We start from the raw sequence: 27044 nt of genomic DNA, 5'->3' as shown, positions 1-27044 counted from the left end.
ATAAACAACTTTGATATAAAACAGTAAAACAGATTTGGGTTTTACAAGAACACAGTTTTTGAGTTTTGAAAGAGTTGAAATTGCTTAGAGATTGAGATTGATCAAAAAGTGTGAGATAGGATTTCTGCTTGTATTGATTTCAGATTTGCTTCTGTAACAAGTGTAATCCTTGTATCTGTTGAACAAGTTTCTTCTGTGTGTTTGTTGAGAAGTGTTGTGTGTTCTTGAGGGGATCAAGATCATCATTCTTAGTGTTGGTGTGTTGACCAAGAGAAGTGTGTGTCTTGAGGGGATCAAGGTCACTTTCTTGGTTGTGTTGCAAGTGATCTAGGTTTGATTGCTTAGTGGAATTCCTCAGTGGTTTCTGAGAAGACTGGATGTAGCTCTGGGTTTAGAGTGAACCAATATAAACATCCGTGTGCATTCTCTCTCTCCTTAATCTCTTTAAATTTAGTTTTAATATTTGCAAACTGGTATAAACAACCGATTGTTTCTGCGAAACAACCGATTGTTTTTTTGGTGTTGTTGTTTTTGCTTTGTGTTTTGGCAAACTGAATTTCTTATCATTTGTTTCTTGAAGAAATTTCATTCTTGGCTTAAAAGTTTGCGAAAACCCTCTTTAAACTATTCACCCCCCCTCTAGTTTAAAGCCATCCATTCTAACAATTATCTCCTGAAAACCAACCCTCAAGACGTCCTCCTGACCTCACAACCCTAGTTTTAATCCTCTTTGATGTAGGAGGAGTAGAGTCCATGAAAGTAGAATGAGAAAAAGGCACACACACAAGGAGAGAAAGAGATGTTGTAAGAGATGAGCCAATAGGTTCTTTTTGTGAAGGAAAACAGCTGCAACAAATTTTATAGCAAAGTAGAAACCTTCTTTGATCCTTTGTTTAAGAGGGGTTTTTGAAAACTTTTTCAGCTTGAACAAAATCCTTTGGTGAATCCAAATCAGAATTTCAGTTAGACAGGAATGTAAGCACAAAACAGCAAAGCACCAAAAAAACAATCGCTTGTTTCTGCGAAACAATCGGTTGTTTATACCAGTAAAGCAATAACAACTGAATTTAAAAGAGTTTAAGGGAAGAAAGGGATAAACCAATAGTTTATATTGGTTCACTCTTAAACCAAGAGCTACATCCAGTCCCTAGAAGCCACTGGGTAATCCATTAAGCAATCAAAACAGATTACACACAAACCACCAAAGTAGTGACCTTGAACCCTTCAAGAAACACACTCACTTTGGCACAACACACACCAAGAGTATTGATCTTGACCACCTCAAGAGCACACAACACTCATTGGAAACAACACTAGAAAATACAGAAGACTCAAAAAGAATTACACTTGTTTAAAAAACAATCTGAAATCAATACAGATGCAATCCTATTCCATTCTTTCTTGAGAAAACCCAAAGCTTGATGTGAATGTTCAAAACTTGAAAGCAATATTTCTCACAACTGAAAAACTCAAATCTGTTTCACTTGTTTGTTTTAAAACATAAACAAACTTTTTAAACTTTTCAAATATTGGTCAAAGCATTTAATGAAGGAGCGTATTCAGTTGGAAATCACTTAAAGCACATTCAACCACCTAAACAGAATTCTGTTAGGATTTTCAAAGAAACAATCGGTTGAAACCACGAAACAACTGATTGTTTTGGTTTGACAACAAGTCAACCAACCAAAACAGTTTTCAACCTTTTCAAAAACACCTAAGAGTAAAACAATCGGTTGTTTCGACAAAACAACAAGTTGTTTTTCACTTAGTTTGAAAAAAAGTTAAATTCAAAAAGGTTTTAAAACACATTAGCTTTAGATTCAACAAAGAATGGATTACACTTTTAAACTACCTAGATCCCACCCCAAATACAGCAGCAACTCCAGCCTTCCATCAAACAATTGGATTTGGATTCTTCAAATCCCTTGATCACTCTTGATCAACAACTTGTCCCTTGATAGGTCCTTTTGGCTCATACTACACATCAAACTCGAACAGCTCAACCGCCCAGCGCACCATCTGACCCGCCACGTTAGGTTTCTGCAAGACCTTGCAGATGGGAAGGTCGGTCATCACGTTCACTGTGAAACTCTGAAAATAGTAGTGGAACCTCCGTGCTGCGAATACCATTGCTAGGGCCGCCTTCTCAATGGCCTGATAGCGCACCTCGGGCCCCTGCACTACTTTGCTAACAAAATACACAAGCCTCTAGACGTGATCCTACTCCTGTACTATGATCGAGTTGATCACTTGATCTATGATAACGAAGTAAAGACAGAGGGGAGTACCTGGCAACGGTTTGCATAGAATAGGCGGGCTGGCCAAGTACTCTTTCAGCTTGAGGAATGCTTCTTCACACTCGCCTGTCCACACAAATCGGTTGTTCCTCCTCAAGCATTGTAAATAGGGATGCCCCCAGTCTCCTGCAGCTGATAAAAACCGGGACAGGGCAACCATTTGTTCTGTTAGCTGCTGTACCTCATTCACCGAGGTCGGGTTTCTCATAGCTATGATCGTCGGACACTTCTCGGGGTTCTCCTCTATTCCCCGCTCGGTGAGGAGAAACCCTTATAGCTTCTCTGCTTCCACCCCGAATATGCACTTTTCGGGATTTAACTTCAAATTATACCTAGCTATTGTGGTGAATAGCTCCTCTAGATCAGCAATGTGTTGGTCCTTCTCCTTGGAGGTGACGACCATGTCATCCACATATGCCTGCATGTATCGCCCTATCATGGAGGCGAGAACCCTGTCCAAAAGCCTCTGGTAGGTTGCGCCAACGTTCTTAAGCCCAAAGTGCATCACCTTATAACAATAACTGGAGAGCTCTGTCATGAACGCCGTCTTGCTCTCATCTTGGGGGTGCATATGGATTTGGTTATACTCCGAGAAGGCATCTAGAAAGCTGAGAAGTCGGTAGCCTGACGCGCTATCCACCAAGGCGTCCATGCTGGGTTACAAATATGAATCCTTCGGACAGGCCTTGTTCAAATCCGTAAAATCGGCGCACATTCTCCACTTCCCGTCGGCCTTCTTGACCAACACCATGTTTGCCAACCACTCAGGGTATTGGATTTCCCTGATATGGCTAGCACTTAACAACTTTTGAGTTTCTTTCCTGATGACCAGGTGCCTTTCCTCGTTGAACATCCTTTGCCTTTGTAAGACAGGCCTGACCTTTGGGTCCATCGTGAGTCGATGTCACAGAAAGTCAGGGTCGATGTCGGGCATGTCTGAGGTAGACTACGCAAAGGCGTTCAAATGTCGTGCTATGACTTCGGCGACTTGGTTCTTCATTTCTTGGCTCAGGGAATTGACAAGCTTGAACTTCTTTCCTCTGATCTCTCTTTCCTGAACCTCGCCTACAGGCTCAAGTCACCTTTCTCGGGCGACCTCTGCATGGGTGACCCCTTCTACCTTCTAGGGCTGGGCGGAGATCGCGCATACTCCTCTTCTAGTCTTCAAGTTATTCTCGTAGCATTTCTTTGCCGCCTTTTGGTCGGACTTGATGGTAATTACTCCTCCCTCGAGGGAAGGCAACTTCATTTTCATGTGCCTCGTCGAGGCCACGGCTCCCAACCTGTTCAGGGCAGGCCTGCTCAGGAGGATGTTGTAAGCTGAAGGGGCGTTAATGATGAGGTATATGATGTTGATGGTTCGAGATGAGGTGCCGTTTGTGAAGGTCGTCCTTAACTCCACATGTCTTCTTACTTCTACTTGGTCTCCGGTGAAACCGTACAAACAGTCGTCGTATGGTCTCAATTGGTCGGGCGACAACTGCAATTTGTTAAAGGTTGACCAAAACATTACATCGGTCGAGCTCTCTTGGTTTATGAGGACTCGGTGTACCCTTCTCCCTACTATGATCACAGAGATCACTACTGGGTCATTATCATGGGGGACCACATCCTGTAAATCAGCCTTAGTGAAGTAGAGGTCGAGCTCAGGCGATTGGTCGGGCTCCCGCGCCTCTATTTTCATCACTCCTCTAGCATACTTTTTTCGCTGGGAGGCGGTGCATCCTCCCCCTGAGAACCCCAAAGATCGTGTTGATCTCACCATGGACTGGCATTTTGTATCCCTGATCCACTGCTGGGGTCACCACCGTTGTACCGTCCCGTCCCCGGACGTTGACCAAAGTCAAAGTCAAAGTCAACATATACTGGGACCACTCGAGGGGTCCAAGGGAGGAAGTCAATAGATTGACTGCTTGAGGCGTCGCCAAGATGGGGCGTCGCCAGGAGAAGGTGTCGCCAGGTTAAGGCGTCGCCAAGATAAGAAATAGTCAAGTTAAGACATCGACGGTGTTACCCCCTGATACCCATGGGTAGGAAAGACCATGGAGGGGGCAACACCGTGAGGAAGTCTCGGGCCCCAATAGCTCAGAACAGTAATGAAGGGAAGAGAAAGGTGGCTTCAAGGCCATAAGTTCTAGTACCAGTAGGGGGTAACATGACTCGTGAAGTACCCACGCCACCGCTGGGAGACCCTGGGACAGATACGACCAATGAGAAGGCCACGTCCAGGGGAGAACCATGTGCATGGTGTTCCTGCCGGTTGACTTAGCACAAGAGCGTTGCCTCGTCACGATCTTCCTCACCTGCTTCACGCCACGTGCCCTTCTAGTCCACACCACAAAAGCCTCTCTCAGAACCTGAAAAACACACGGTGGCGCCTCTGCGGCCGGTGGCGCTCCGACCCTCAAGTCAGTGACACGAACACCCAAAACTCAGAGAAAAATATACTCTGTAGAACCGTACTAAAGTGCACACAACCATAGCAATGAGCCGTAATGAAAAACGTACCTCTGCAAATTCTGTTAAGTTTACCTTTATAGCTAGGTTTCTTTCTCTCTCCAGGCCGTTATGCTTTTGGACGCGTGGCTCGCATCCAACCCTGCACGTGTTGCCATCTGGGCTGGGATAGCAGGTAGCATCCGGCCCTCCACATGTCATCATCTGAGCTAGGGTAATTCGAGCGCCATTTCCATACTGCATGCAACCCTACACGTGTCATCATTTGGATTGGGGTAACAGGTAGCATCCAACCCTACACGTGTCGTCATCTGGGTTGGGGTAACTTGAACGTTATTTCTATGTAGTAACCAGTCGCGCGGCTACGTCTCCTATTCAAGGAGTAATCTAGCACGTAATACGCTCTGGAACACCACCTGACAAGGCGAGTATCAGATGCAACAAAGTGCACCATCTCTGTGACATCGCTTGTCGCTAGTGTCACCTTCCTTATTGCTACGCCAAGCATGTTCTAGCTGAGGGAACCTTGCCACCAACGAATGTCCACTCTGGGAATCCTGTTGCTGATGGGCAAGCTGTCCCCTTTAACCCACATGACCTTCACGCCCTATGCTGGCGCAACAACCACCTTACCGAAACTATACGCTTGAACTTACTCTTCTGAGCCTCCAGCGGCTTCAACTGAGCTCACTGGGAGATCTGGCGATGTGCTCCTCGCGGCGACGTCAGACCACCCGATCTCCCGTTATTTAACACGTCGATGACACACAAACCCGGCGACAACCGACTATGTTCACTATAGAACGCCGGTTCCATGAATCGGCGACCATGCCCACTCTTGGACCATTCGTCTCTCACTTGCCCACATGTTCTGCTGAGCACGCCCCACACAGTCACGTGCCAAACACGTCATCACCTCCGATGTCCTGGTCGGTACACAAGGTATGAGAGAAAGGTAGATACACTCCCAAGGTGAGTAACTAAAAGCTGGGGCGCATGAGTTGGCACCCAGAAAGTCACCCCCTGCGCCAGATGCACTTCGAAGAAAGAGGACTCACACAATGGAATAACCATAAGTTGGGTTACGGCGTAGTGGGGCTCTCTGCGTAGAATAACGATCAAGTCAGAAGAACACGTGGCAATAAGCACATGTTCATCAATGTTTCAGTGAAAGTTTGCTAAGGTACGCGTTAATTTAGTTTACGTATCAAATGTTTCAAGGCACATTTATATACGCTTTCAAGGCGCTTTAACGCATTTTAAATGCAGAAGGTGTATAGAAAGGGGCCTTGGGACATTTGAAAAGGGATTCGAGTTTTGACCTAATTCTCGCAGTTTTACACAGAACATAAACCCTAGTTGTTTCACTGCGCATCCACTGTGTGCACGAGATGATTAGGGCAACACCGTTTTAGCCACAAAGTTGTTTTCGACCACCTTCAGAGCATCTAGTCGCGGTGTTTGATACGGGGGTGTGTCACCCTTTCGATGTTTCTCGCTAGCTGACTTGATCGTTGGAGTGCTAACGGCCGCGAGGGCGCTCCTTTGTTCACTTTTTTTCAGGTACTCACAGACGGAGTAGAACGAAGGTGCCCTAGCTCGCGAGGACAAGCCACACATAGAGACGACCCTGGTCAACCGGCGGGAACATCTGGCGCCCACCGTGGGGCTGATATAAAACATCAATCCCACTACACAGTTTTTCAGTTCCAGTTCTGAAAACCCAGATAGTCAAGAAGGTTTTAGAAAACCACGAACATGAGACCCGCACGCGCTAGAAGTGAAGAGATGACCATGCAACAACTCATGGGCATGATGCAAGGGCTGCAAGAAGCAATGGCAGCATCGAAAGCGGAGCAAGAGCACATGCAGGCGGATCTCACAGCATCTCAGGCGAGAAACGATGAGCTTCACCGCGCCAACGAGGAGCTACGCCGTGGATGGCGCGACGTAGATGAGCCTGAGACTGCCACCCCACCCAGGGAATTCTCAACACCATTCTCACAGGCGATCCTAGAGACAGAAATCCCCAACACATTCACGGGGCCCAAAGTAACCTTCACAGGGATGGAGGATCCTGAGGCACACCTCACTGCGTTCCACACACAGATGATGCTGGTAAGCGGTTCTGATGCCGTAAGATGCAAGCTTTTTATAAGCACTTTGACTGGGATGGCCATGGATTGGTTCATCAGCCTTCGAGAGGGTCACATTACGTCTTTCGCACAGCTTTCGCGGCTATTCAGAGAGCAGTATTTAGCTGATCCGATCGGTCATCGGTAGTCGATGACGTCAGCATCAGAGAGCCACGTGGACCAGGTGGCAGAGAGGTCAGGGGGACGATCGCCAAGAGAGATGATCGGTGGTCAGTAACCAAGTGACCACCGACAGATCAGGCGGCAGAGAGGTCGGGGGACAGATAATCCAGAATGGTGATCGGTGGTCAGTAGCCAAGTGGCCACCAACAGACCAGTTCTCAGACTAACGCCTGAAGGCAGAACGCGAGAAACAGATAAACACTGATCAGTCATCGGGGTATTGTCATCGGGGTCTCGTGTTACACGCAGTTAAACTGGGAATGAGGTTCCCAGCGAGAGCGTTACGCACGGATCTCGCATGAGCACACCTCAGGGAATCATGCACGAGAGTGGCCTGAGGGAACTAGTAAACCAGTCAGTGGTTGGTGATTCCCTCAACCCATTACGTGCATGGCATCGTGAAGGGTAAGCTGTATACTCAGAGAGCAACGTTTGGTGAGTGTGCCTAGACCAGCCACACCCGACGTTCTCCCAAGAGTATGCGATCTGCCCAGATAAGAGAAACATCCTAAGTTACTCCGCAAGGGCGTAACTTAGGCACACAAAGAGAGGCGCTAGAGCCCTTCCAGTAAGTGACACGTGTGTGGTTAGATGTGAGTTGCAGGCCTCCGCGTGTCACCATCTGAGAGGGGTGCGGTCCAGACAAAGGAGCACTCCGTACCACTAAAGGTACAGACAGGCGCAGCCAAGCGCAGAGACGCGCAGACATGCGCAGACTCTCACGCTCCCCACCGCTGATTCTGAAGGTACGCTTTCTCTGAAAAGCATAACAGGGTTCTGACACATGCCAGAAAAGCATAACAAAATTCTGTTATGCCCAGAAGCAGGGAAAGAGAGATAAAAGGGAGAATCAGGGTGAGGGTGAAGAGAGAGGAAAAACAGAGTGCAAGAGTTCCTACACACACACTGCTAGTTTTTGGTGGTTCTGTGGACTAACTTGATCGTCGGAGTGCAAACGGCCGCTAGAGGCGCCGTCTGTGTGTTTTGCAGGTCACATTCGAAGACATCTGAGAGAAGGTTCGGAGGGTGATTCTGCAGAAGACGCAGTCGCGTAGACGGGGCAGAGAGTGCTACGAAGCGATTCATCCACGTTCGAGTTGCCGGCAGGATCATTTGGCGCCCACCGTGGGGCCCGAGTTAATCGTTGTCTCATATATACCACAGTTTTGAAGCTTACCAGAGTTTTATCAGTTTCTTTGATAGAGAAAGATGCCTAGAAACAGACAACCATCACCTGCGCCATCCGCTGACGAAGGAGCTGTGACAATGGCGCAGGTCCTGGAGATGGTGCGCACGCTGCAGGATAACGCTGCAGCGTCGAAAGTTGAACAAGAAAGGATGCAGACGGAGTTGGCTGCGTCGCAAAGCAGGAACGACGAGCTGAATCGTGTCAACGAAGAGTTTAGAAGGACGCTGCAGGCGCAGAGGGAGCACGTTGTTGACGAAAGGGTGTCTAGGCAGCCCTCACCTCCAAGAGCACGTCATGTTTTGGTCGACCTTCAACAAGCTACAGTTGTCCCCCGACCTTCTGAGACCCTATACTGGATGCTTGTATAGGGTTGCAGATAACCCGGTGGAGGTACGTGGCTACTTGGAGCTGAGGACGACGTTCACTGATGGAGCGGCGTCGCGCACTAAGAGCATCCGGTACTTGGTGGTTAACGCCAACTCAGCTTACAACATTTTGTTAGGCAGACCTGCCTTGAACAGATTAAGGGCGGTGTCCTCCACGCGCCACATGAAGATGAAGCTACCAGATCTTAGTGGCAAAGTGATCGTGATCAAGTCAGATTAAGAAGAGGCCCGTAAGTGCTATGAAAATAGCCTAAAAACAAAGAGAGGCGTGGTCATGGTGATTGAGCGACCACTCGTTTCAGATTCGCAAATGGAGTTAGAGCCGTTGGAAGAGGCGACGCCCGCAAAGTCCACGTCGGTCGAAGCCACACCTGTAGGGGCGACACCCATAGAAGATGCACATGCAAAAGGAAGAAACGGCGATGCCTCGCTGATGGAAGGAATATACGGAGAGGCCTCGCCCGCAGAAGAAGGGCCAGAGGAGGCGATGCCCGATGCATCCGTAGGAACGACGCCTGTGGAAGAGGACTCCATGAACGAGTCTCTTGCAGAGAATGTGCAAAATGAGCGACCCCGACCAGAAGACAACATAGTAGAAAGGCATATAGGGGGTAAGGTGTTCAAATTAGGACGCTTCTTGAGCCAGGAAGAACGAGAGGAGGTGGCTGCGGTGATCTCGCGACACCTAGATGCATTCGCGTGGACTGCGGCAGACATGCCAGGCATCGACCCAGATTTTTTGTGCCACCGTCTTACGATGGATGCCAAGGTTCGCCCTGTGCGACAGAGAAGGAGGAAGTTCAACGAGGAACGATGCCTCGTCGTGAAGGAAGAGACGCAGAAGCTGTTAAGCGTTGGGCACATCAGGGAGATACAATACCCTGAGTGGCTAGCCAACGTAGTTCTAGTAAAGAAGGCGAATGGGAAGTGGAGGATGTGCGTTGACTTCAAAGATCTGAACAAGGCATGCCCCAAAGATTCGTACCCATTGCCCATCATCGACGCATTAGTGGATAGCGCCTCGGGTTGCAAGATGCTGAGTTTCTTGGATGCATTCTCAGGTTACAATCAGATCAAGATGCATCCCAGGGACAAGAGCAAAACGACGTTCATCACGGAGACGTGCAGTTATTGTTACAAGGTGATGTCGTTTGGGCTGAAGAATGCAGGCGCCACCTACCAGAGGCTGATGGACAAGGTCCTTGCACCCATGCTGGGAAGGAACGTGCAGGCCTACGTAGATGACATGGTCGTGACTTCACACGTGAGAGAGCAGCACGCAGCTGATCTGGAGGAGCTATTTGCCACCATATCAAAATATCGCCTCAAATTAAACCCAGAAAAGTGTGTTTTTGGCGTGGAAGCAGGGAAGTTCTTGGGATTTATGCTCACTGAAAGGGGAATAGAGGCGAACCCTGATAAGTGTGCAGCTATTATGGCCATGAGGAGCCCAACCTCAGTTAAAGAAGTTCAGCAATTGATTGGGAGGATGGCAGCTTTGTCTAGGTTTGTGTCTACTGCAGGGGAGAAGGGCCACCCTTATTTCCAATGCCTCAAGAGGAATAGCCGTTTTGCATGGACAGATGAGTGTGAAGCAGCATTCCTCAAGTTGAAGGAATACCTGGCGACGCCACCAATGCTTTGCAAGCCACAGGCAAGCGTCCCCCTCCGATTATACTTTGCGGTAACAGAATGGGCCATTAGTTTTGTGCTGGTCCAGGAGCAAGACCAAGTACAGAAGCCCATTTACTTCGTAAGCAAGGCCTTGCAAGGCCCAAAATTGAGGTACCAGTCGCTAGAGAAGGCGGCACTAGCAGTAGTGTTCTTAGCCCGTAGGCTCCGCCACTATTTCCACAGCTTCACGGTGGTGGTGATGACAAACCTCCCCATCCAGAAAGTACTTCAAAAGCCAGATGTGGCAGGGAGGATGGTTTGTTGGGCGGTAGAGCTGTCGGAGTTTGATATCCAGTATGAACCCAGGGTGATGTGATTCCAATAGCAAAGAAGAGAATGATTCTTGACATTCTTAGAAATCAACTTGAGTTGGACAATTGTTAGGAACTTTTTCTTAGAATTGGATCAATGTTCTAAGTCAAGAACTCACCAAAACTAGCACCAAATCCAAACTCATATGGAAGTTCCTCATATTGTCAAATTGAACCAACAAAAAGAGGTAAAAATCAAAAGCACCAAATAGAATTGAACAAGAACTAATATGAACCGAACAAAATGAAATCAAAAGCAAGGAAACTGAAAAGGAAAGCTGGAAAATGAAATGTACCGAACCAAAAACAAAGAAGAAGAAGAACAGCTGCTGGAAACAGAAAATAACCGAACCAAAACTCAAGAACACAAGCTAAACTTGAACAATTGAAAGAGAAGGAAGGAAGGAGAAAAGAATGCTCATGAAGATGGATGTAAGGTTGGATGATCACGCCACTAGAAGCATGGTTGCTCCTAGATGAGTGTGCTGCCGCCACTTGAGGACACCATGGATCCTTCAAGATAAGACTAGAGAAGAAGGCTCAAAAGCACTCCAATGCTCTCTCAAAAATTGAGTATAGTTTCTTTAGTCTAAATTCAAATCTGAAATGTACAAGGGAAGCACCTATATTTATAGCCTAGAGGTGCTGAAAAATGAAACTAAAAGAACTCAAAATTCCCTCCTAAAGCTCACTAGAACCGGCGCCTAAACCAAGCATGAGGAAGGTGTGACCTCTTCCTTCACTTTGACACCTCCTTTTTTACTCCTACACCTATCTACTAACACCCCCCCTCCTAAAGCTCTTAACTAAAGACTAAAATATGCTATAACAATAGAGGTTTCTAATGTTTCCCTCTAAGCACCTTCAACCAAAGAAATTACAAAAAGAGAAAATAACTGTTCCCTAGCTCCTAAAGCTTTGAACATGCTTCTTGTAAGCCTTTGAGGTGGGCTTTGACCTCCATGGGCGTCCTCTACTTGCGCCTCCACCTCTTCTTGATCTTGTTGATTGGCCTCCATGTCCACTTGAGCTTGATCTCCATCATACTCCCCGAGTTGGAGAGAATTCGACCACGAATTCTGGAGACCTACAGAAAAAGGAGTTAGATCGCTGACATTAAAAGTATGACTACCTAAGAATGTATCAGGCATATCTAACTCATAAGCATTGTCATTAATCCTCTTGAGGATTTGGAAAGGTCCATCCCCTCGAGGCATTAGTTTGGACTTCCTTTGAGTAGGAAAACGATCCTTCCTTAAGTGAAGCCAAACCCAATCGCCCTCATCAAACAACAATGCTTTTCTCATTTTATTGGCAAGTTCAGCATACTTGCCAACCTTCTTCTCAATTCTCATCTTGATGTCTTTATGCAAAGTTTTCACAAAAGAAGCCTTTTCATCCCCATCTTTGCACAAGACATCTCCAAGAAGGGGAATAGGAAGAAGATCAAGAGGTGTTAGGGGATTAAACCCATAGACAACCTCAAAAGGAGAATGTGAGGTGGTAGAATTTACTACACGATTATATGCAAACTCAACATGGGGTAGTAAATTCTCCCACACTCTAGGATTCCCCGAAATAAAACATCTCAATAGTTGTCCCAAAGTTCTATTCACCACCTCGGTTTGAACATCAGTTTGTGGGTGGCAAGTGGTAGAAAATAAAAGCTTAGTCCCAAGCTTGCCCCACAAGGTCTTCCAAAAGTGACTCAAGAACTTGGGATCTCTATCGGACACTATAGATCTAGGGATCCCATGCAAGCGAACCACTTCTTGGAAGAAGAGGTTTGCAATGTGGCATGCATCATCCACTTTGTGGCAAGGAATAAAATGAGCCATCTTTGAAAAACGATCCACTACCACGAAAATGGAGTCCTTTCCCTTTGATGTCTTGGGTAAGCCTAAGATGAAATCCATAGATATATCTACCCAAGGCATTGAAGGGATAGGAAGAGGAGTATATAGACCATGGGGATGCATCTTAGACTTAGCTTTGCGGCAAGCTATGCACTTATCACACAAACTATGAACATGTTTATGCATATGAGGCCAAAAGAAATGTTCATGCAACACATCTAAAGTTTTAGCAACCCCAAAATGTCCCATTAAACCCCCCTCATGAGCTTCTCTAACAAGAGATAATCTAATAGAGCATTGAGGAACACAAAGACGTTTTCCTTTAAAAAGAAAGCCATCTTGTATAAAAAAATCTTTGTGTCCTCCCTTAAGACACTCTTGATAGATGAGAGAAAAATCAAGGTCATCATGATAGAGTTCCTTAATGTGATCAAAACCAAGATATTGAGAGCTTAAAAGATTTAGCAAAGTGTATCTTCTAGAAAGAGCATCCGGCACAATGTTTACTTTGCCTTGCTTGTGTTTGATCACATAAGGAAATTGCTCAATGAATTCCACCCATTTAGCATGCCTCTTGTTAAGCTTGTTTTGGCTTTTCAAATATTTAAGAGATTCATGATCACTATGTATCACAAACTCTTTGGGAAAAGGATAGTGTTGCCAAGTGAACAAAGTCCTAACAAGTGCATATAATTCTTTATCATAAGTGGAATAATTGAGATGACTTCCTTTCAATTTCTCACTAAAATAGGCTATGGGGTGGCCCTCTTGAAGGAGAACAGCCCTAATACCTATGCCAGAAGCATCACACTCAATCTCAAATGTCTTAGTGAAATTAGGAAGGGCCAAGATGGGAGCATTAGTCAATTTTTCCTTCAAAGTGTCAAAAGCTTTTTGTTGTGCTTCTCCCCATTGAAAGACCACATCCTTTTTCACTATGTCATTGAGTGGTGCGGCAATGGTACCAAAGTTTGGGACAAATCTTCTATAGAAAGAAGCAAGTCCATGAAAACTTCGGACCTCATTCAAAGATTTCGGTGTAGGCCAATTTTGAATGGCCATCACCTTTGTTTTGTCCACATGGAACCCTTTGCAAGTTACAACAAACCCTAGGAATTCTATATGATCAAGAGCAAACATACATTTAGCAATATTAGCATACAAATGTTCCTTCCCAAGGGTTTCTAAAACTTGCCTAACATGCAACCTATGTTCATCCAAAGATAAGCTATAAATGAGAATGTCATCAAAGTAAACAACAACAAACTTACCAATGAATGGTCTAAGAACATGATGCATGAGGCGCATAAAGGTACTTGGTGCATTAGTTAAACCAAAAGGCATAACTAACCACTCATATAAACCAAAGTTGGTCTTAAAAGCCGTCTTCCATTCATCACCCGGTTTGATACGGATTTGATTGTAGCCGCTTTTAAGATCAATCTTTGAAAAGATTTTTGAACCATGTAATTCATCCAACAAATCATCTAGTCTAGGGATGGGATGCCTATACTTAATTGTGATGTTTGTTCCGGCCGGTTGACCTGGGACGTCTTTTTGCGCAACCTCACCCGTCAGCTAGGGACTCCTTCCCACTGGTTACCTATGGATTCCTGCAAAGAAGGAAAAAAGGGCGCCCTAGCGGCCGTTTGCACTCCGACGCTCAAGTCAGCTAGCAAGAAACACCAAAACTCTACACCTCCGTATCGGAGCACCGTGAATGGCACTCTGAAGGTGGTCAAAAGAAACTGTGTCTAGTATATATTTTCTCGTTCTGGAAAACAACCTCTCTCCCTAGTCCCTTCTGCGTAGCCTCAAGACTCGAGCAAGCAACTAGAGTGTCTTCTAGGAAAGTCTGCCAAAAGTTCGAACCCCATTCCCCACATTCAAGGTGCTATTTAAACTACTCTAGCATTTAAAGCGTCTTAAAGTGCATTTAATTATGAAACGTTCAGCGCCTTTAAAACGTTTAAACCGCTTGGACCATTTATAGTACCTTAAACGCTCGAAACGTAAACTTTATTAAATAGCTTTAATTACCTTGTATCTGACAAATTGACGTTTCTACTCTGACTTGGCTGCTATTACACGTGGAGGGCCTCACGGCACCGTCACCCCACTTGGGGGTATTTCCTCACGTGAGTCCTCCTGCCTGGGAGTGCATCTGCGCAAGGGGTGACATTTTGGGCGCCAACTCGTGCCCCCAAACCTCTAGTCACTCACTTTGAGAGCGTATCTATCTTCCTCTCGCACCCTGCACCTGGCTACCCCTGGGCGTGACCCTTCTCACGAGTCGTGACTATCCCAAGGGCTTCTCTGGGGCGACATGGGCACTTCACGAGTCCGATTGCTCTCTACTGGCGCTATTACTATGGCCTTGAAGCCACCTTTCTCTTCTCTTTCACGCTACCCCTGGTTGGCGGGGCTCTGAGGCTTTCCCACGGCGTCACCCCCTCCATGGTCTTTCCTACCCATGGGTATCGGGGAGCAACACTGCGATTGCCTTGCTCTTATGACATTTTACCTTGACAACGCCCTACCTTGGCGACGCCTAGTAGGCGACGCCTTATCTTGGCGACGCTTCCTCTCGGCGACGCTCCGCCTCGGCGATGCTTGCACTTGGCGTCGCCTCACCTAGGCGACGCCTTATGTTGACTTTGACCCCGAGGTTGACTTTGACCTTGACTTTGTCAACACCCGGATACAGGATGGTACAATGTTATTGATGGCCCTACAATCCGAACACATTCGCCATGTGCCATCCTTTTTTGGCACTAAGATGATAGGCATAGCACAAGGACTCATGCTATCTTGAACCCACCCTTTCTCAATCAAAGCATCAACTTGTTGGCGAATTTCCTTGGTTTCACTTGGATTGGTCCTATATGCTGGACGGTTTGGTAAAGAAGAGCCCGGTATCAAATCAATTTGGTGCTCAATCCCTCTCAAAGGTGGAAGTCCATTTGGAGGATCTTGAAACACATCTTGAAACTCTTCTACCAAATTTTCCAAGTAATGAGGACTATCAACAAGTGCTTCTACCTTAAGAGTTCTAGGGATGGCTAAAAAACGAGGATGATGAGCCACTATTTCCCTTTCAATCTCATGCCTAGACAAAAGGAGTGTAGGCTTAGAACTCTTATCTTTTTTATCTTTTTCACTCTCCCTCTTTTTCTTCATGATAACTTGGTCCTCATGGACTTCTCTTGGAGAGAGATATTTTAAAGTAACCTTGTGACCATGGAATTCAAAAGAGAGTTTGTTGGTAAAGCCATCATGTAAAACTTTTCTATCAAATTGCCAAGGCCTTCCCAAAAGAACATGAGTGGCTTCCATGGGCACAACATCACATAATACCTCATCTTTGTATTTTCCAATTGAGAAATGGATGAGGAGTTGTTTATTAACAACTATTTCTCCTACCTCACTAAGCCATTGTAATTTGTATGGCTTTGTATGAGAGATAGTAGGCAATCCAAGCTTATCTACTACTCTTGTTGTACCGCCCTGGTAGTCGGAAGTGATGACGTGGCATCAAGCTACAGTATAGGCGTGTTGACAAGGCGCCAGGTTGGCAGAAGGGAAGGAAGTTGGGGGGCTCGTGAAGTCGCCAATTATTAAGTTGGCGTGTTCCGATCTCCAGCATACCAGAATCGGCGATCACCAGGTTAAAGATGAAGTCGCCAGATGTAAACTCAGGCGACCTAGTGATTGGAGATCGCCAGAGCAAGCACATCGCCAGAGATGAAGGTGGTGCAGATTATGAAGGCGGCCGGCGAGACCACAGGGAAGGTGTATGAAGGCACCCTAACTCGCCAGTTCCAGTAGAGATCGCACTCCCAAGTTAGCTATGTACTGGGCAGCACCATGCATAAATAACTTAGCCAAAAAGAGAGTCAGAAGCAGCGCCCAAGTCAAGGTGGCTCCAGATGATGGCACGTGTACAGTTGGATGCGAGCCACGTGTCCAAGTCTGTAACTGCCAGGAGAGAGAAAGTAACCAGGTATATAAGAGTTCTCAACGAACTTTCTGAGGTACGCACGTTCAGAATACATTCTGTACGCTTGCGAGTTACAGAGCTTACTGTGAGAGAGGAGTGGCACGGTTCTTGTTCTCTTAGTATTTGGTGATTCGGTCACTGACTTGGGCGTTGGAGTGCGATCGGCCGCAGCGGCGCCGCTCTGTTTCTTTGCAGGTTCTTGAGGTGGATCTCGAAGAGGAACGGAGGTGTGAAGCGGTGCACACGTCGATCCTTTGACGAGGCAGTTTGCAGCGTTCCGGTCAACAGGCAGGATCATCAGGCGCCCACCGTGGGGCCGTGTAAAACTTGCTCCCATCCACAGCGTGAGTTCTTGGCGGTTTTCGAAATTTTCTGCGTGGTTGTGTGCTGGTGCAACCATTGTTCGCTGTTTGCTTGAGATTCGTTCGGTGAATTCGCGTTTTACACCGTTCGTCTGGGTTTTCGATCGGTGAAGTGAGGTTTTCCTGCTGTTTACGCGTAATTTGTTCGGTGGAGTTTGAGTCCTTTCGCTCGTTTGGTTGTCCGTGGGGAAGCGGTGGTTTCTGGTGAAGTTGTGGTTTTCTTTGAAGGTTTACGGTGTTCTTGAGTTTTCTTGCGCAGTTTCGCACAGTTTTCTCCGATTGATCGCTGAATCGATCGTGGTTGAAGTGTCGTTCGCTGCATTCTGTGAATCGCTGAGTTTCATGAGAAAAATGAGAAGCAATCGCTCAAGTCCAGTTGCGCCCGTCGCTGCCGAAGGCGCTGCTGCCATGACCATGGCGCAGATGGCAGAGATGATGCGTTCGTTGCAGGCAACTGTGGAAGCCTCACGCATAGAGCAGGCGAGAATGCATGAGGACCTGGTCGCCTCTCGCGCCAGGAATGAGGAGCTCAGCAAGGTGACTGAGGAGCTGCGTCAAGCTCTTCAGGAGCAGCAAGGGCGTTCTTCCGCTGAAGAGGTGGCGCCGTCATCGCCACCTCGTGTTTTCCCTATGCCTTTTGTTCAGGCGATTACTGACACGCCTATTCCTATGAGCGTGGTTCTGGTTAAGGCTGTCTTTACCGGCGTGGAGGATCCGGAGGCACATCTAACCACGTTCCATACGCAGATGATGCTGTCGGGAGAGTCAGACGCCATGTATTGCAAGATGTTTGTGAGCACGCTCCAGGGAACGGCGTTGAAGTGGTTTGTGAGCCTACCTAACGGTCACATAACCAATTTTCAGCAGTTCTCGAAGGTTTTCGTCGAGCAATACATCGTGAACAAGGCACCGCCCAGGGTGTCTTATGATCTGTTTGATATAAGGCAGTACCAGGGAGAGTCCCTCAGAGATTACCTGAATCGCTTTGGAGCGCAGATGGTCAGATCGCAGGCCAAGGATGAAGAAATGCTGGTCTATGCATTCAAGAAGGGCGTGCTGCCAGGACCATTCTGCGAGGCCTTGATCAGGGCTCACCCTGCAACGTTTGCTGAGGTCAGGCGACTTGCGGTGGCTCACATCGCCGACGAGAGTGAGGTCGCCGAGAAGAGAGGGAGCGTGGCTCCCGCTAGGCCACGCGCCCAGACCAGGATCCAGCCGTAAAGGGTGCTGGAGACAGCGGCGGCGGCCAGGAAGGACCAGAGGACTCGCCATCCTTATGGTAGGAGGAACCAGGGGAGGGGCCAGGGACGCCAGCAGCCAACACGCCGGGAATACAATCGCCCGCCTAAGCACAAGTTTGTTATGGGATTGGCAGACCTGATCGCCATTCCCAATATATCTGCTAGGTTGAAAGCGCCTGAGAAGGTGGGCGACAAGGTGCTGGGACCAAAGCCAGACGCCTGGTGCGAGTTTCACCAGGGCTTTGGCCACACTTTGGACTCGTGTTTGTCTTTGGGGTATCAGCTCGATGATCTGGTTAAGAGCGGGTTCCTAAATGACTATCTGCTGGATAGGAGGACGGGGGGAGCGTCGACTTCCCAGCCAGCAGGTGGAGAAGCCCAGCAACACGAGATGCCTATCCACGGGGAAATCCACACCATTGCAGGAGGCTTCTCAGGTGGTGGATGCACCGCATCGCAGAGGAAGAAGTACGCGCGATCGGTGATGACGGTGGATATGTTCGAAGATCACTCGCCGGAGGTGGACATTACGTTCACCAAGCAGGATCTTCGGGATGTTGTGCCCCATGACAACGATCCCATAGTCATTTCGTTGATTACGGCGGGAAGGAAGGTCCACAGGGTTCTGGTGGACCAGGGAAGCTCGGCAGACGTGATGTTCTGGCCGACTTTCACGCAGCTGGAGTTGCCCCTTGACCAGCTAAGGCCCTATGGAGGGTGCCTGTATGGGTTCGTTGGTGACCAGGTGGAGGTCAGGGGGTATATTGAGTTGAGAACCACGTTTACAGATAAGGCTGGTTCGAGGACGGAGAAAATCAAGTACCTCATCGTAAACGCTCCTTCAGCCTACAACATCCTGTTGGGAAGGCCCATGCTTAACAGGATAGGCGCCATTCCGTCGACCCGGCACATGAAGGTAAAGTTGTCGTCTATGGAAGGGGTGGTGATCACGATCAAGTCTGATCAGAAAGAAGCGAAAAAGTGCTATGAGAATAGCCTGAAAAACAAGAGATCAGTGAGTTATGTAACAACCACCCCACCTCCCGGTGTGAAGCCCAAATCGACGGTAGCGGAAGAGACCGTCGGAAGGGACGTGGAGATGGTGGACGCTGAGCTGGGGGAGGGGAACGTTGGCTTGGAGGAGGAAGAGGCACGGAATCGCCCTGAGGAAGCGAGAGAGCAGGGAATTGCCAGGGCGGTGATCGCCCGAGAATCCAGGCCAAAACCTGTCGAGCAGTGGCTCGAGAAAGAGATTGGGGGAAAGATCTTCAAGTTGGGAAGATCTCTGGAGGTCGAGCTCCAGGACCAGATCGCCAAGGTGATTGCGCGGCATCTGGACGCGTTTGCATGGTCCGCTTCGGACATGCCCGGGATTGATCCCGACTTCTTGTGCCATCATCTGGCGATGGACAACTTGGTGAGACCGGTGCGACAAAGAAGAAGAAAGTTCAACGAGGAGAGGAGGCAGGCGATCAGGGACGAAACACAGAAACTCCTCGCTGCAGGCCACATCAGGGAAGTCCAGTACCCTGAATGGTTGGCAAATGTCGTGCTGGTGAAGAAGAGCAATGGGAAATGGCGCATGTGCGTCGATTTCACTGACTTGAACAAAGCTTGCCCGAAGGATTCATATCCTTTACCAAGCCTAGACGCCCTAGTGGACAGTGCTGCAAGGTGTAAGTTGCTGAGTTTCCTGGATGCCTTCTCGGGGTATAATCAGATCAAGATGCATCCCATGGATGAAGAGAAGACAGCCTTCATGACAGAGAGATCATGCTATTGCTATAAGGTGATGCCGTTTGGGCTGAAGAACGCGGGGGCCACGTACCAGAGGATGATGGATCGAGTACTTGCACCGATGCTGGGAAGGAACGTGCAAGCGTACGTCGATGACATGGTCGTGACCTCGCCGGAAAAGAGCAAGCACGTTGCCGACTTGGAGGAATTGTTCACGACGATCGCCAAGTTCAGATTGAAGCTGAATCCAGAGAAATGCATTTTCGGCGTGGAGGCTGGAAAGTTTTTGGGTTTCCTCTTGACTGAAAGAGGAATAGAAGCCAACCCAGACAAGTGTGCCGCCATCTTGGCGATGAGGAGCCCAGCTATGGTGAAAGAAGTCCAGCAGCTAACAGGTCGGATGGCAGCCCTGTCTCGCTTCATGTCAGCTAGCGGAGAGAAGGGACATCCCTATTTTCAGTGCCTGAGGCGCAACAATAAGTTTGTTTGGACGAAAGAGTGCGAGGAAGCTTTCGTCAAGCTGAAGGAGTATCTGGCGAGCCCGCCAGTTCTGTGCAAACCGCTGGTGGGAGCCCCTCTCAGGTTGTATTTTGCTGTAACTGAGAGGGCGGTGAGTGCGGTGCTCGCCCAAGACCAAGATCAGGCACAGAAGCCTATTTATTTTGTGAGCAAGGTGTTGCAGGGCCCAGAAACGAGATATCAGGCCCTGGAGAAGGCTGCGCTGGCTGTGGTATTTTCGGCGAGGAGGTTGCGCCACTACTTCCATAGCTTCACAATACTGGTGATGACTGACCTGCCCATCCAGATGGTTTTGAAGAAGCCCGACGTTGCGGGAAGGATGGTGAAGTGGGCAGTAGAGTTGTCGGAGTTTGATATCAAGTATGAGCCCCGAGGCCCGATCAAGGGGCAAATCTTCGCAGATTTCGTGGTTGAGCTTTCATCAGAGGCGACGCGAGTTGAAGGGGACGATTTCCGTTGGGTACTTTCGGTGGATGGATCGTCGAACCAGCAGGGTAGCGGTGCTGGAGTCATATTGGAAGGACCCAACGGCGTGCTGATCGAACAATCTCTGAGGTTTGCCTTCAAAGCCAGTAACAATCAAGCAGAGTATGAGGCGCTGATCGCCGGAATTTTGCTGGCCAAGGAGATGGGAGCTAGGGTGCTGATGGCTAAGAGTGACTCGCTGCTAGTCACAGGGCAAGTAACAGGCGAGTTCCAGGCTAAAGATCCACAAATGGCGGCCTATCTGGAATATGTGCAGGAGTTGAAGAGTTCTTTTGCCTCCTTTGAAGTAGTGCATGTGCCCAGAGAGCAGAATGCCCGAGCTGACTTGCTAGCTAAGCTCGCCAGTTCAGGCAAGGGGGGTAGGCAGAGGACGGTGATTCAAGAAACTCTGAAGACGCCGAGAGCATTTGTGGCAGATCACCTGGTCCTTCAGATAAGCAAGTCGACGGAGAAAGCAGCGAGAAGCCATAAGTCCCTGACGCAAGAAACTCTGAGATCGCCGAGAATTAGAGCATCTCGGGGAGAGAAGGTGAACGTAATGCAGGTCTGCGCTACCCATGAGCCAGACACTTGGATAACACAGTACAAGCGGTGCCTGGCGGATGGCCTTCTCCTGCTGGATCCGACTGAGGCTAGGAAGGTAAAGAAGAATTCTAGCAAGTACACCCTGATTGATGGCGATCTGTACAGGTTTGGGTTCACTCACCCGCTCCTGGAATGTATACACGGCGAGAAGTGCACGAGAATCATGGCGGAGCTCCACGAAGGTATATGCGGAAGCCACGTCGGGGGTCGAGCTCTGGCCGCGAGGACTCTCCGTGCGGGATACTACTGGCCATCGATGAGAGAAGATTGCAAGAAGTATGCCCAATGTTGCAAACAATGCCAACAGCACGCCGATTGGCACAAGGCACCTCCCGAGGAGTTGAAGTCGATCTATAGCCCTTGGCCGTTTCATACCTGGGGAATCGACATCCTGGGACCTTTCCCGCTGGCGATCAGGCAGATGAAGTACTTGGTGGTGGCGATTGAGTATTTCACCAAGTGGATTGAAGCAGAACCAGTGGCCCAGATCACCGCACACAAGATCGAAGGTTTCGTGTGGAAGAATATTGTGTGCCGGTTTGGTGTGCCCAAGCGCCTGGTGTCGGACAACGGGACTCAGTTTGCAAGTCACCTGTTGAAGAAGCTGTGCAAAGGGGTGGGAATTCAACAAGTGTTCGCATCCGTCGAGCACCCTCAGACGAATGGCCAGGTGGAGTCAGCCAATCGGGTGTTGCTGAGAGGATTGAAGAGAAGGCTTGAGAAAGCCAAGGGAAGTTGGGCTGAGGAGGTACCCCGTATAGTTTGGGCGTACCACACCACCGAGCAGTCAGGAACCCATGAGACCCCGTTCAGCTTGGTCTATGGGTGTGATGCCATGATTCCAGTGGAGATCTAGGAGAGCTCGCCGAGATTCCAAAACTTCGTAGAGGAAGACTCGAATGAAGAGAGAAGGCTGAACCTGGATCTACTGGATGAGGTCAGGGAAGAGGCGAGGTTGAAGGCTGAAGCTGTGAAGAGAAGGATTGAACGAAGATATAACTCGAAGGTGATGCCAAGGCAGTTTAGAGAAGACGACCTGGTGATGAGGAAGGCCCACCAGTACGAGATGGAGAATAAACTGTCGCCCAAGTGGACTGGACCGTTCAGAATAACCGAGGCGCTCGGGAACGGCGCCTACCGCTTAGAGACGCTGGAAGGAGGGGCGATTCCTCGCACCTGGAACGCCACGCACCTGAAGTTATACTATAGTTAAGAGCTTTGTAAGTAAAGACAACCACAAAGTCATATTACAATGTCTCTGATGAAACAGTTTGAAGGGGGCACTCTTTTTTCCCTAAGGAGGGTTTTTAATGAGGCCACCCAATAAAAGAAGAGTTTTCGAAGTATAAGGCGTTTTCAGATTGCATGCTTGCTATTTTCCAAAAGTTTCGAAGAAAGACCTTGTCACTTGTACGTGATTTAAGGCAAGTAAAGATATATCGCATGCTTTCTAAAAAGTTTTAAGTCCTCATCGTTTTTCGGCGATTGGAGGCATCAGTTAAAGTTTTTAAGTCCTCATCGTCTTTCGGCGATCGGAGGGACCAGTTAAAAGACCTCAACGCCCTCGCGCGTCCTAAGGCAGGTTAAAGACCTCCTCGCCGTCGAGCGAGTGCAGGCGAGAAAGAGTGAAAGTCCTCAGTGTTTCAATGGGGGCGAGAAGATGTAACCCCTGGGGCAATGTAGAGGCAAGTGAAAGTCCTCAGTGTTTCTGGGGGCGAGAAGATGTAACCCCTGGGGCAATGTAGAGGCAAGTGAATGTCCTCAGTGTTTCTGGGGGCGAGAAGATGTAACCCCTGGGGCAATGTAGAGGCAAGTGAAAGTCCTCAGTGTTTCTGGGGGCGAGAAGATGTAACCCCTGGGGCAATGTAGAGGCAAGTGAAAGTCCTCAGTGTTTCTGGGGGCGAGAAGATGTAACCCCTGGGGCAATGTAGAGGCAAGTGAAAGTCCTCAGTGTTTCTGGGGGCGAGAAGATGTAACCCCTGGGCCAATGTAGAGGCTTGATTCAAAGACCTTCTCGCCTATGAGCGAGTTCAGGCGAGTTAAAGACCTTCTCGCCTATGCGCGAGTTCAGGCGAGTTAAAGACCTTCTCGCCTACGCGCGAGTTCAGGCAAGATAAAATCCTTCTCGTCTCGAACGAGTTCAGGTATGGTGTTAAGGGTGGACGAAGTTTGGAAGGTGGCTAAGGCAGGCTCGAAGAGAGCGCCTAGCCACCCGGCCTGTGGTCCTGAAGTTCAGGAAGGTAGAGGAGGATTCGAAAGGCGCCTCCACCCCTAGATCAAAGAACGATGGCCAAGGCGTGAAGCCAGAAAGAAGTTGATCGCCAAGAGTCTCTGGCGACCAGGAAAGGTTCAAACAGTGGCGAGAAAGTTAAAGGACCCGTTTTGATGGAGCAGATCGGGTGAAGCAGTGTTTAAACCAGTAGCTGAATCAAAGATTGTTGCTTAAGGAATGCTTTTACGATAAGGCTAATTGCTTTAAGTTCACGAATTGATAAAGTGATTGTTGCTTAAGGTTGAAGTGGTTCGAAGCAGTTAAGTCAAAAGTCGTGTTTACAAAGCGTTAAGTTAAATCCGTTGAAGTTAAACACGCAAAGAAGGTTAAAGCGTTGAAAGAAGCCATGAGAGGGAATACCCAGACTTTGTCATTAAGATAAGTATCAGTCAAACGTACATACACATGAGTTTATTACAAAATGGTATACAAGGGAAAGCACGAAGGTAGCAGATGAAGAAGAGTTGATTAGTCTTCAGCAGGAACGACTTTTCCATCCACTACCTCATTATCCAGAGACACCATGCTGAGATCCAAATCGGGGAACAAGCAGGCGAACTGTTCCCGCGCAGCTTCGAATCCAGCAGCCAGAATTTGAGCAGAGTTCAGCTTGAGTTCGTCAATCTGCTTCTGAAGTTCCTCAATCCGCTTCTTGAGATCTTCAGTTTGCTCTTTCAGCTCCTTATTCTGTTGCTCCAGCTCTTCAACCTGCTCAACCTGCTTCTTGAGTTGTTCATTGGTCTCTTGAGCCTGGAGAAGGTCTTCAGCAACCTTCTTGGATTCCGTTTGTGCTTGGGCCAATTCAGCAGCTACCTTTCCCTTCTCTTCGTTGGCTTCGGCGAGATCAGCTATGGCGTCGTCCCTTGCCTTTTCCACCTGCCCAAGGAGGGTCTCTCGCTCGGCTGACCTTTTCTCTAATTTCTGCACCTTGACAGCGTCGGCCTTCATGAGAGCCTCCAGGTCAGCCACCTTGACGCGATAGGGCACAATCTTGCTCTCCAGTTCAATCTTTTCTTGAGCAAGTAGTTGCACCTTGTGGCGAAGGTCAGTGGCCTCCTTGCGCGCCAGCCTGAGCTCGGTGCTCATTGCATCCTCCACTCGGGAGTGTTCAATTTCCGCGAGCGTCAGGATGAAGGACAACTTCTCCACCTCGACCCTCATGGTGCTGTTTTCAGTTTTGAGGTTGAAGAGGTCGTCCTGGAGTTTCCTGGTGGAGCCCTCCACGGCTCTGGTTATAACGGCGGGGATGTCATCTGCTATCGTTTTCAGCTTAGCAGATAGAGGCTCCCACATCCTTGTAACCTCGAGAGGGAGGTTTGCTGCGTGTAGAGGCGCTATGGGAGCCTGTTGTTGGTTCTCGTCTTCGTGCGCGACCTCAACCGTCAGCTAAGGACTCCTTCCCACTGATTGCCTTTGAATTCCTGCAAAAAAAAAAAAGGACAAAGAGGCGCCCTAGCGGCCGTTTGCACTCCGACGCTCAAGTCAACCAGCAAGAAACACCAAAAAACTGCCCACCCACGTATCTGAGCACCGCGTGTGGCACTCTGAAGGTGGTAAAAGAACTGTGTATCTGTGTGTGTGTTGTCTCCTTTTTGCAAAAATATTCTCCAGTCACTTGTACGTAACCTTAAAGCACGGGCAAGCAACCAAAGAGTTTCTCCTAAGTTTGTCAAAGGTTCCAACCCTTTTTCCGACATTCCCAGCGCTATTTAAACTGCCCCAGCATTTAAAGCGCCTTAAAGCGCTTTTAACTCGAACGTAACGCACTCATTAAAGCGCTTAATTACGAAACGTAGCGCATTTAAGACGTTGAAACGCTTGGGAGCCATAATAGTACCTGAATGCTGAAAAGGGAAACTGTATTGAATATCTTTAATTACCTGGCACCTGACTAGAGGGTGTTTCTATTCCGGCATTGCTGTCGTACACGTGGAGGGCCTCACGACGCCATGACCCCATCTGGGGGCGTTTCTGCCCATCTGGGGACGTTTCTACGTGTGGGTCCTCCTGCTTGGGAGTGCTACTGCGCTAGGGGTGGCTTTTTGGGTGCCAACTCATGCCCCCAAGTATCTAGCCACTTACTCTGAGAGCGTATCTGCCTTCCTCTCACACCCTGCACCCGGTTATCCTGGGCGTGACCTTCCTCTTGGGTCGTATCTGTCCCGAAGGCGTCTCTGGGGCGGCAGGGGTACTTCGCGAGTCAGGCTGCCCTTCATTGGTACTATCACTATGGCCTTGAAGCCACCTTTTCCTTCTCTTTATCACTTTCCCGAGATATCGGGACCTGAGGCTTTCCCACGACGTCGCTCCCTCATTGGTCTTTCCTACCCATGGGTATCGGGGAACCACACCGTGATTGCCTTGCTTTTACACTGTTCGATCTGGCGACGCCCTCACCTGGGCGACGCCTTCACCTAGGCGAGGCCTTCACCTGGGCGACGCCTTCACCTAGACGACGCCTTCAGCTAGGCGACGCCTTCACCTAGGCGACGCCTTCACCTAGGCGACGCCTTCACCTAGGCGACGCCTTCACCTAGGGTTTACTTTGACCTTCCAGTCGTTGACTTCGACCTTGACTTAGTCAACGCCCTGATACGGGACGGTACACAAGGCCCCCAGTCTTAAGCCGAAGACTTGTCTTCAGCGCAAAGACTAAAGCCTTGCCCCCGCCATCCACGTGCCTTCCTGATGACGTGTCATTCTCTGCTGACTCAGCAAATTTTCGAATTACTGACGCGACATTTTCTGAACCACAGGGGTATTCTTAATGACCAATTGGACATTCCCTGAAATGGGGATGATTACGCCTTTTGGGCTACCCTTGATCGCGCACCACGTGGCCCATCGCGTGGCCCTCCTTTAGAGACCTTTGCGCTTCCCCTGGGCAATCGACCCTCTGACGCGTGGCCCGATCCTGCGGCCCTTAGTTGGCGCTTCTTGAGTCGTGAAATGTAACGTTTAAGTTACTCCAAACCCCGCGCTCACCCTACTGTTACATTCATTCACTCTGCTACTTTGCCCTGTTCATCGCCTCCAAAACCTCTTCTCTCTGTAATTGCGATTCTCCCCCTCTCCTACCACCTCCACTTCAACAGCAAAGGTATGGTTTCGAGCACTCTCAACTCTTCACTGTTGTCGCATTATAGGAAACTGCCTGGGACTATTGTTGTTCTCGTACTTCTCTAGATATTGTTTGTATGCCTCGTTGTTCCTTTCGCTTCCCTTCGTTCTTTTGCGGGTAGGGCGCTCCTAGGGTTCTTCCATTTTCCCCTTTTCTTCTCTCCAAACCCCTTTTCTCTGAACCCTTTCTTTCTCTTTTGATCTTCAGCATTGGCGTTGATGGCAAAAACCAAG

The sequence above is a fragment of the Phaseolus vulgaris genome, chromosome 5, assembly GCF_000499845.2.
Source record: "Phaseolus vulgaris cultivar G19833 chromosome 5, P. vulgaris v2.0, whole genome shotgun sequence".
NCBI classification, from domain to species: Eukaryota; Viridiplantae; Streptophyta; class Magnoliopsida; order Fabales; family Fabaceae; genus Phaseolus; species Phaseolus vulgaris.
This window is presented reverse-complemented; position numbering follows the sequence as displayed.